We start from the raw sequence: 11,368 nt of genomic DNA, 5'->3' as shown, positions 1-11,368 counted from the left end.
CCCAATAGATACAAATAGTAGATTAGGGCATGTGAAGGGCATGATTAAAATTATGGTCAGAGTCAGGGATTCCCATAATATGTTCTGAAGGGTGTGGAGACAGATGAGAAAAGAGTTTAGTTCCCTTTTACAGGAGGTACAGAGCTGTTCTGTGCAAGACTGTGTGATATGCAACTGTTGAACATCCTTCATTTGTGAACTGAGATAAAGGAACTGATTCTCAGCTAGTTTAAATAATTATATAGATGGATATTCATTGTGTAGTGTGCAGTACAGACAGAGCCATAAAGCAGCCAGCAATGCATTTCAGAGTCAGGTCCATACAGAACACAAAATTTGCCTAAAATATCATTACAGTTTGACTGAAAAATGGCATGAGGACTCATTAATGAGGTGGCAGCAAGAATGCCCTGAAAGTGAACTGCAATACTGATTGATAATTCTATATAAATTTACATAATTAATTGAATATATTTTCCTGGGTTAATTTAATAATATTCATATTACTTCTGATAATATTGTTAAACTATAATTATACTACAACTTAGCATCAATAGTCAAAAATCTCATAGCTTACAAGTTAAAACAAATCATTTTTCTAAGTAATTCATAGGTCCCTAAGTAAATGGTGACAAAATTAAAAGAAAGACTTAAGGTTTACACAATAATGCAAGCATTCTGTACCACACAGTAGGGTTTTGGTGAAAGCATAGGAAAACTGGCAGTCACTGGCAAAACCAACTAAGAGAAACAAGAGTGGCCCCCAAGAAAAATTTCTAAACAGAACAGCAATGGCTTGTGCAGTAAGATCAAGAATTGACAAATGGGAGCTCATAAAATTGCAAAGCTTCTGTAAGGCAAAAGACACCATCAATAAGACAAAAGGGCAACCAAGAGATTGGGAAAGGATCTTCACCAATCCTAAATCTGATAGGGGAATAATATGCAATATATACAAAGAGCTCAAGAAGCTGGGCCCCAGAAATTCAAATAACCCCATTAAAAATGGGGTACAGAGCTAAACAAAGAATTCTCAACTGAGGAATACCGAATGGCTTAGAAGCACCTGAAAAAATGTTCAACATCCTTAATCATCAGGGAAATGCAAATCAAAACAACCTTGAGATTTTACCTCACACCAGTCAGAATGGCTAAGATCAAAAATTCAGGTGACGGCAGATGCTGGCAAGGATGTGGAGAAAGGGGAACACTCCTCCATTGCTGGTGGGATTGCAAGCTTGTACAGCTACTCTGGAAGTCAGTCTGGCGGTTCCTCAGAAAATTGGACATAATACTACCAGAAGATCCAACAATACCTCTCCTGGGCATATACACAGAAGATGTTCCAACTGGTAATAAGGACACATGCTCCACTATGTTCATAGCAGCCTTATTTACAATAGCCAGAAGCTGGAATGAACCCAGATGCCCCTCAACAGAGGAATGGATACAAAAAATGTGGTACATTTACACAATGGAGTACTACTCAGCTATTAAAAACAATGAATTTATGAAATGTTTGGGCAAATGGATGTATCTGGAGGATATCATCCTTAGTGAGGTAACCCAATCACAAAAGAAGCCATTAGATATGAACTCACTGATAAGTGGGTATTAGCCCAGAAACTTAGAATACCCATGATACAATTTACAAAACACAAGAAAATCAAGAAGAGGGAAGACTAATGGGTGGATACTTCAGTTCCTCCTTAGAATAGGGAACAAAATACCTATGAAAGGAGTTATAGAGACAAAGTTTGGAGCTAAGATGAAAGGATGGATTATCCAGAGACTACCCAACCCAGGGATCCATCCCATAATCAGCCACCAAATGCAGACACTATTGCATATGCCAGCAAGATTTTGCTGAAGATATCTCATATGTGGCTTTGCCAGTGCCTGGCAAATACAGAAGTGGATGCTCACAGTCATCTATAAGATGGAACACAGGGCCCCCAATGGAGGAGCTAGAGAAAGTACCCAAGGAGCTGAAGGGGTCTGCAACCCTATAGGTGGAACAACAATATGAACTAACCAGTACCCCCAGAGCTCTTGTCTCTAGCTGCATATGTAGCAAAAGATGGCCTAGTCGGCCATCACTGGGAAGAGAGGCCCCTTGGTCTTGCAAACTTTATATGCCCCAGTACAGGGGAATGCCAGGGCCAAGGAGTGGGAGTGGGTGGGTTGGGGAGCAGGGCAGGGGGAGGGTATAGGGAACTTTTGGGATAGCATTTGAAATGTATATAAAGAAAATATCTAATAAGAATAACAAAAAAGTGGCCCCCAAGCACTGTAACAATAGAAGTTCTCCACCTCGGAAGCAAATTATCGCCTCAGCTCAGGACAAGATTACAAAGGGTGTTAAGATAATCATGACAATTAAAGGTTAAAAATTAGACAAAATCAACACATTCTGAAAAAGGAAAAGTCAAACAGAAAGCCAGGATAGTTCTGTAATTATTAAAGACTTTTCACTAAATGTCAAGTAGCAATTCCAGGCAAGCTGTAGTGAGATTCAATCATGAAGTCAATGGAAAGAATATCCACCCATTCATTGCTTTATGTAAAGTGTCTCTTGAGCCATCCTGGATAGCCTGGAATCTTATATGTTGACCTTAAACTCAGAGATCTGCCTCCTGAGTGCTGAGCTTAATGGGCTGCACCACCACACTCTGGAACATTCCAACCTTATGTAAAATTTAACAAAACAGAAAATCTGCATACTGAAAGTGTCCAACCTTATGGTTACCATCAGAACACCTCCAGGACAGCTCAAGAGAGGAGCATTGTGGAACAACCTGACTAACAAACTGTCTAATGGTTAGTTAAACCACTAGATCACCAACTAGATAACCAGCTTAATAAAGACACAGAAGGAAAATACTGAGGCCAAGCGGGATTTACTCTGGGAAGGAAAGATTTATTCTTTTTTTTTTTTTTTAAGATTTATTTATTTTATATATGTGAGTGTGCTGTCACTGTCTTCAGACACACCAGAAGAGGGCATCAAATTCCATTACAGATGCTTGTGAGTCACCATGTCATTGCTGGGAATTGAACTCAGGACCTCTGGAAGAGCAGTCAGTGCTCTTAACCACTGAGCCATCTCTCCAGCCGCAGGAAAGATTTATTCTTATTTAGCACAAGGAAATTCTTACATATGGTTTATTATTTAATAGATTAAAATTTAGATTATATGATTACTCCAAAAGACAAATCTTAACAGCCATTTATAGCCACAATGAAACAAGGAGCCACTTTAGAAATCCAGGATGAGAGGCCAGAGCGGTCGAGGACATGACAAGAAAACCTTCCCAATCAATTAATCTGAGACTGAACTGCCAACCAGTGAGCCTGCATGGGACTGACAGGGCCCTCCACACACATGTGACAATTGTGTACCTTGCTCTTCTTGTGGGACTCCTAGCAGTGGAAGCAGAAGCTGTCTCTGACTTTGTTGCCTACCTTTGGGACCCCTTTCCCCTTTTGGGTTGCCTTGTTCAGCCTTAATAGGAGAGGAGGCACCTAGTCTTACTGTAACATGATATGCTATCCATGGGTGATGTTCAACAAGGCTGACCCTTTTTTTTGAAGAGAAATGAGGAGGAGTGGATGGTACACAGAGAAGGGAGGTCAGGGTAAGGGACTGGGAGGAGAGGAGGGATGGAAAGTAAATAAAATTAACTCAAAAGAAAGAAAGAGAGGAAAGAAAGAGAGAGAGAAAGAAAGAAAAAGAGATAAGGGAGGAAAGGAAGAAAGAAAGAAAGAAAGAAAGAAAGAAAGAAAGAAAGAAAGAAAGAAAGAAAGGAAGAAAGAGAAAGGAAGGGAAAGAAAGGAAGGGAGAGAGAGAAAGGGAGAGAGAAAGAAAGAGAGGAAGAAGAGAAAGAAAGAGAGGGAAAAAGAAAGAAAGAAAGAAAGAAAGAAAGAAAGAAAGAAAGAAAGAAAGAAGAGAAAGAGAGAGAAAGAAAGAAAGGAAGGAAGGAAGGAAAGAAAGAAAGAAAGAAAGAAAGAAAGGAAGGAAGGAAGAAAGGAAAAGAAAGAAAGAAGGAAAGAAGAGAAAGAGAGAGAGAAAGAAAGAAAGGAAGGAAGGAAGGAAAGAAAGAAAGAAAGAAAGAAAGAAAGAAAGAAAGAAAGAAAGAAAGAAAGAAAGAAAGAAAGGAGAAGAAATCCAAGACAGGGAAGAAACTTTCCTAGCTGGTGAAGAGTGTATTCCAGAATGTCATTAAAAATGGGAATTTGAAGTATTTTCTTAAAACCAAGACTAGCCTTTGGGAAGCTACCGACTTCTAGTCTCTATTTTGAAAGTCCTGGCCAGTGGTGTGAAATTGATGGACATAAAGAACCTACACACCACAGTCGTGAACAAAGAACGAACTTAGTAAATTTCATGTGAAACTTTAGCAATATAACATAGAACAAAAACGCCAGAATACCAATTGTGTTATTTGTCTATTTCCTCTGATTAAGACAAACAAACTTAATGACAGAACTGACTATAGAACTCATTTTTCAGTGTCATGGGCTGAAGCTCGTCAAAACCCTCACTGAGTAGATGTTGAGGTGAAGACCCTATACGCTTTCCTGGAGATCTTATAGAAGATGTAGCCTCTGGAGGCCACTGACAGTCTTTGGCTAGTGAGTCTGTCATCTATCTTGAAAACCTGTAGTACTTTGTGCCTTTCAACACCATTGGAAAATCTCTTTACCTTTAGGGGATTAAGTGAGTAGGATTAATTTATCTAGTCTAAGGTAAACTCCTTAATTCAACATTCATAACCTTACAGACACCTGCAGAGTCACTATTGCAATTACAGCACCATTGCCACAGGCTCTAGAGAATGTTTGTTCCTTATTCTGCCATCTGCCTTCTTTTTAAAAAGATTTTATTTCCTTTAACATATGTGTATATGTATATGCGGGTGTTATATGCATGTGAGTTTAGGTGTCCTTAGACACCAGAAGAGGGTGTTGCATCCTCTAGAGTTGCACTTTTAGGCATCTGAGAGCTGATGGATTTGGGTGCCAGGAACTACAGTCAGGAAGAGCAGAATGTACTTGTAACAACCAGGCCATCACCCCATTACCAACCCCAACCCCACAGTTTTTTAAAAAAATTTTTATTAGATATTTTCCTCACTTACATTTCCAATGCTATCCCAAAAGTCCCCCATACCCACCCCCCACTCCCCTACCCACCCACTCCCCCTTTTTGGCCCTGGCGTTCCCCTGTACTGGGGCATATAAAATTTGCAAGTCCAATGGGCCTCTCTTTCCAGTGATGGCCGACTAGGCCATCTTTTGATACATAAGCAGCTAGAGTCAAGAGCTCCCGGGTACTGATTAGTTCATAATGTTGTTCCACCTATAGGGTTGCAGATCCCTTTAGCTCCTTGGGTACTTTCTCTAGAAGTCAGTTGTATTGACACATAAAAATTTCAGCTGGATGACAAAAGACATTATTTGAAAATATGTATCACGGAGAAAAAGTGACTAAGAGGTTCTTTCAGTTATTTATAGACATACCTGCCTAAAGATGGGTTTGTCTCATGGAGAAAGCACAATCTAATGATCGCAGATGTCTGCACGGTCACACCGAGACTGGACAGAGTGTGTGGATGTGTCACTGTGGGAAAAGCAGTATTTGTAAGCGGGCATCACGTGGCATTAGGGATTAGGCAATTGTATGGATAAGCTAATATTTTAGGTGCTGGTAGAAGAGATTTGAATGCTTTATCCTTATCCCTAAACCATCATATACTATTTTCAGGTGGGTACAAACATTTCTAAGAAAAAAAATTTTTTTGAAAAGTAAGGATAACTTTTATTCTATGTCAGGTGGCATTTTGTTTGTTTGATTGGGGCTATGGGTATATTTTAGTAGCTGACCTGGAACATGGTGTGTAGACTAGAATAGCTTCAAACTTCTAAAAATTCTCTTATCTCTGTCTCCACAGTGCTGGCTTATAGGACAGTGCCACCACAACCTGCTTCCTTTAGCGTTTTCTGTACAGAGTATTTTGCATGATGTGCAACTGAAGCTGGGTACCTGGTCGGTTGCTGCCTTTTCTGTATTATCAGGATGTATTTATATTCTACTGAATGGCGTAACCCATATAGCTTTTTAAAAAAAAAATAGAATGTATCAGGGAATATGGAATAACAAATTTGCAACTTAATGTCTGTTGGAGTGTTTATTTAAATAAGAGGTTAGAGAGATAAAGCAGCAGTTATTAGAACTAGCTGCTCTTACAGAGAACCTTGGTTTGATTCTTAGCATTCCATGCAGCAGCTCACAACTGACTGTAACTGCTGATCCAGGGAAATCTTCTGGCTTCTATTCGCACTTTGTGCACACAGCAAAGATACATACATGTAAGCAAACCACTCATATACATACAATGTAAAAATCTGAAAAGATTATTTTGTATAGATGACCATATTTGAAGTATATACAATCTTAAATATTATTTCCAAATTCAGCATGTTTTAAAATGCTAAGAGTAAGCTGATACAGCACTGGCATGGACTATAATTTAAGTAAGACTGGGAAGGAGGTCTTCCCAACCTCCTTTGCTGTAGAAGGAGAGGATCGAATTCTGTCTATTTTGCTTAAGATCTCAATGAATTACAAGTAGAAGAACCGACCCAACAGAACCGAGGAAGAGTTTGAAGCTTTTGGGTTAGGAGGCCACAAGGAATAGTCCGGGGCTAGACTTACTTTTGATGGCATCGAAGGAAAAGTCTGAATGATGCATGAGAATATGTCTTGAGCCTGGGAGTCTGTCCAAGCTGTGCCACCAGGACAGCATGCTTATATCAAAAAGCACCGTGGGCAACTTAATCCAAAGGCTTTTCAATTCATAAAGCAATTTTGAATCTTTTATGATTTGTCAACAGCTAGATCATAAACAGCCAGGAAACTGTCTTGCTCAGCATAAGTAAGTAAGTATGTTTATGGATTCTGTTATTTAAAAATCAGAGTCAGGCATGGTTCTGTTCAAGATGGTTAAAAAACCAGAACACATAGCTATAGAAGGATTTATCTTCTGTGGCGATGCTTTGCAACTTATGAATCGTGGTCTCTGTGCTGTTCCTGTCTCCTTCTATTCTCTAGAAGCATCTACTGAGTACATTAGTGTTACTACTCGCTAACACTGAGGTCCAGCCAGCACAGTCTCCTCTGTCGTATCTGCCCCTCATATCTATAATTTGGTTATTAGTCTCCAACATGGTGACATTAGATATATTTACATTTTCATACATCAGTAATATGTATAAGCAACCTAATTGCCCAAGAGTGAGGAAGCAAAGTACATGCATACCACACACACACAATGCACTATTAGAAAATGTATCATATTGGATAAACTCCCGCCTTGCACACAAGTTTGAGTGGTAGAAGTACTTAGAATGTATATCTATATATAAAAGTCTTACAACCCCATTAAAAATGGGGCTCAGAGCTAAACAAAGAATTCTCACCTGAGGAATATCAAATGGCTGAGAAGCATCTGAAAAAATGTTCAACATCCTTAATCATCAGGGAAATGCAAATCAAAACAACCCTGAGATTCCACCTCACACCAGTCAGAATGGCAAAGATCAAAAATTCAGGTGACAGCAGATGCTGGCGTGGATGTGGAGAAAGAGGAACACTCCTCCATTGTTGGTGGGATTGCAGGCTTGTACAACCACTCTGGAAATCAGTCTGGTGGTTCCTTAGAAAATTGGACATAGTACTACCGGAGGATCCAGCAATACCTATCCTGGTCATATATCCAGAAGTTGTCCCAACCGGTAAGAAGGACACATGCTCCACTATGTTCATAGCAGCCTTATTTAAAATAGCCAGAAGCTGGAAAGAACCCAGATGCCCCTCAACAGAGGAATGGATACAGAAAATGTGTACATTTACACAATGGAGTACTACTCAGCTATTAAAAAGAATGAATTTATGAAATTCCTAGGCAAATGGATGGACCTGGAGGGCATTACCCTGAGTGAGGTAACCCAATCATGAAAGAACTCACATGATATGTACTCACTGATAAGTGGATATTAGCCCAGAAACTTAGAATACCCAAGATATAAGATACAATTTGCAAAACACATGAAACTCAAGAAGAACAAAGACCAAAGTATGGATACACACACACACACACACACACACACACACACACACATATATATATATATATATACTTTTTGTGGTATTAGGAGTCACTGTACCTGTATTTCTGGATATTTTTCATAATAAATTTATGTTAAAATTATTAGAAAACATGCTTTAAACATCTACTTTATCTATTTATTTTTCTATTTACTTAATATGTAGAAGGTGTATAAGTGTTTAGACTGCACTATGTACGCGTACTCTGTGCATGACTGGTACAGTCAGCGGGTGGAAGGGGACATCAGATCCCCTGGAAACAGATGGCTGTAAGCTGCCATACAGGTGCTAGAAATTGGACTTGGTCTTTTGGAAAAAGCAACCAGTGCTCTTAAGTTACCTTTCTAGTCCCTAGATAAATACTTTTAAAATATCTTCACCCAGGGCTTAGGGAGATGGCTCAGACCTGATTTCAGATCCTCAGGACTTATAGAAAAACTGGGCACAGCAGTGGGCATCTTTAATCCCAGAACCAGGGTGAAGTAGAAAGACAGGAGCATCCTGGAGACTTGTTCACCAGCTAGTCTTGTCAAAACAGCAAATTCTAGGTTCAGTTAGAGACTCTGTCTCAAAAACCAAGGTAGAGTGTGAGGAAGGAAGACACTTGACATCAACCTCGGACCTCAGCACATAACCATGAGCAAATGTGTGCATGTTGGCACACAGGAATGGAGACACAGATATATAGATGGGTGGACAGACAGACAGACAGGCAGACACAGATACACACACACACACACACACACACACACACACACACACACACACACACTGCATCTAAACATCAGTGAAGCAGTTTTGATAAGTATCCATCAGTTCTCTTCCAAACACATTCACACTCTTTGAACTACTACTCTTTTGAGAAGAATTGAGAGTGTATTAACTACCACACTGTCAGAACAGCAGTTCAATGGACTGTGAAGGGGTAGGTAATTGGCTACCCTTCCTTAAGAACTGAAATTAATTTAAGAACAATTTCAGACCTGACTAACATTTTATCTATCTATCTATCTATCTATCTATCTATCTATCTATCTATCTATCTATCTATCTATCTATCATCTATCTATCTATCTATCTATCTATCTATCATCTATCTATCTATCTATCATCTATCTATCTATCTATCTATCTATCTATCTATCTATCTATCTATCTATCCATCCTTCCATCCATCTGCTTATTTATTTTACCCTATCTTAGGTAAAGCACATGGATGGGCATATCGGTGAGGAGAACTCCATGAAACTTGGGGATGTATCTTCCATCTGCACCCATCTGTTTTTCAGCCCCTCAAGTACCTTTTGAAAATAAGTCCCGGGCTTGCTTACATTGTTGTGAATTCCAATACGCTCCATTGACTTTTGTGAGACCTTTATGATTTAATAAACTGAAGAGGCCTGATAAAAACCAGTGTAAACTCAAGCCAGGAAGAAATTTGAGCTGAGATATTTACTCAGAAGTGGCATGTATTGAAATCACCTCAGTGGGAGGAAGAGGAAGCCATGTGCTTCCTTCTTCCAAGGGAGTAGTTGAAACACACATTCAACCAGACCATAATACATAGAGTCAGGAAAACACCGTGTGCCCCGTGGATGCTGTTCCCGCAGCCTGGATGTCAACCGATGGCAAAGCTGCCCATGGCATGTTTTCAAAGGCTTGTTTTTATCTGCAGTTTGAACAACACTAAAAATACTGAGATTTCACAAATGAATCCAGGCCTGGGAGTCTTGACCCAGCTTTCGTTGGTCTCCAAAGTTGGAGCGGCAATCTTTGTGCTTTGACATTCCACAAGTGTTTGGCAGGACACTGTTTTAGAGGCATGTCCATTATCTATGACCTAGAAGATTTTTTAAATGAAAAAGAAAAATTAATTTACTTACAAGGTTTTAGGAACTCTTACAGCATTTCAAAGAAAGTATGCTTCAGTGATTTCTCTATTCCCCACCCCACACCCCATCCTTCCTCCATCACCCCTACCCCTAATCCTCCCCACCCACCCCACCCTTCCTCCAATCTTCCTAATCTTCATTTCCTTTTCTTTTTTATTCTGTGTCCCATATGTCCTTTGCCTCTCCCCATCCTTCCACATCACCTTCTTTCACCTTCTGTTGCTCTCTTGCAGCTTTTAAGGCTTCACCTACATTAATATCTGTCTCTGTGTGTGTATGTATATATGTATGTATGTATGTATGTATGTATACATCTGTCTGATCTATCTACCTATGCATGTATACCATAAGACTGGGATCCTCATATGAGAGAGAAGATACCATTTTTCTTTTTCAGACTTTTGATCCCTTTGCTTAATATTATATTCTTCATATCCAGTCATATTTTTCTTGCAAATGTCCTGACTTCATTTTTCTTTAAGCAGAATAACATGTCATTGTGTATATATACCTGATTTTTATTCATCTTTTGATAAACATGAGGTGGACTTGCAGTTTTTTTAGATTTATTTAGTTTATGTGCATGAGTGTTTTCCCCGAATGTATATTCATACCATATGCATTCCTGGGGCCCTCCGAGGTTAGAGGAAGATATCAAATTCCTGGGAATGGCATTACAGACAGGGTAGGCCACTGTGTGGGTGTTGGGATCCGAACCCTGGTCCTTTGCAGGAATGGTGAGGCTTTAGCTGCTGAGCATCCCTCTAACTGATATCTTGTTTCTTCCCTTGCCTCTATCCCGTGCATTCTCTCCTTTTCAGAAACATGTTTTCCATGCTTGCTTCTTCCTGACCCTGTGTGTCCCTCAGCAGTCTCCCGTTTGACCTGAACACTCTATGTCCCCAGCTGTTTAGCTCACGCTCATCTTTATGTGTCCAGGCCATTTGAAGCTGCCATCCTCTCCTCAGCCTCTTGCTGGGTCTGGTTATCTCCTGCCTTTCAGTAGAGCATTTTCTCTTCTGTTATAATGCAAAGTAAATGATGGAATCAGTGTTTTCACCCACATCTTTCCTGCTAGGATGGAAGCTCTTAGGAGGTGGGCACCACCCCAGTGTGATGCGTCGCATAGCAAGCCATCTATGGTGTTGATGGGAGACACTCTAGTGCAAGCTCCTGAGAAGCAGATGTCAGAAGGTGAAGGGTCCCAGGCAAGTGCCCAGGGAGCCTAGAATAGAATCTTTATAGAAAGGTGCAGGGCAAGAAAAGACAGGTTAGTCTGTGCATCAGAGCCCCACATTCTCAGGAT

The sequence above is a fragment of the Mus musculus genome, chromosome 18 (assembly GCF_000001635.26).
Source record: "Mus musculus strain C57BL/6J chromosome 18, GRCm38.p6 C57BL/6J".
NCBI classification, from domain to species: domain Eukaryota; kingdom Metazoa; phylum Chordata; class Mammalia; order Rodentia; family Muridae; genus Mus; species Mus musculus.
This window is presented reverse-complemented; position numbering follows the sequence as displayed.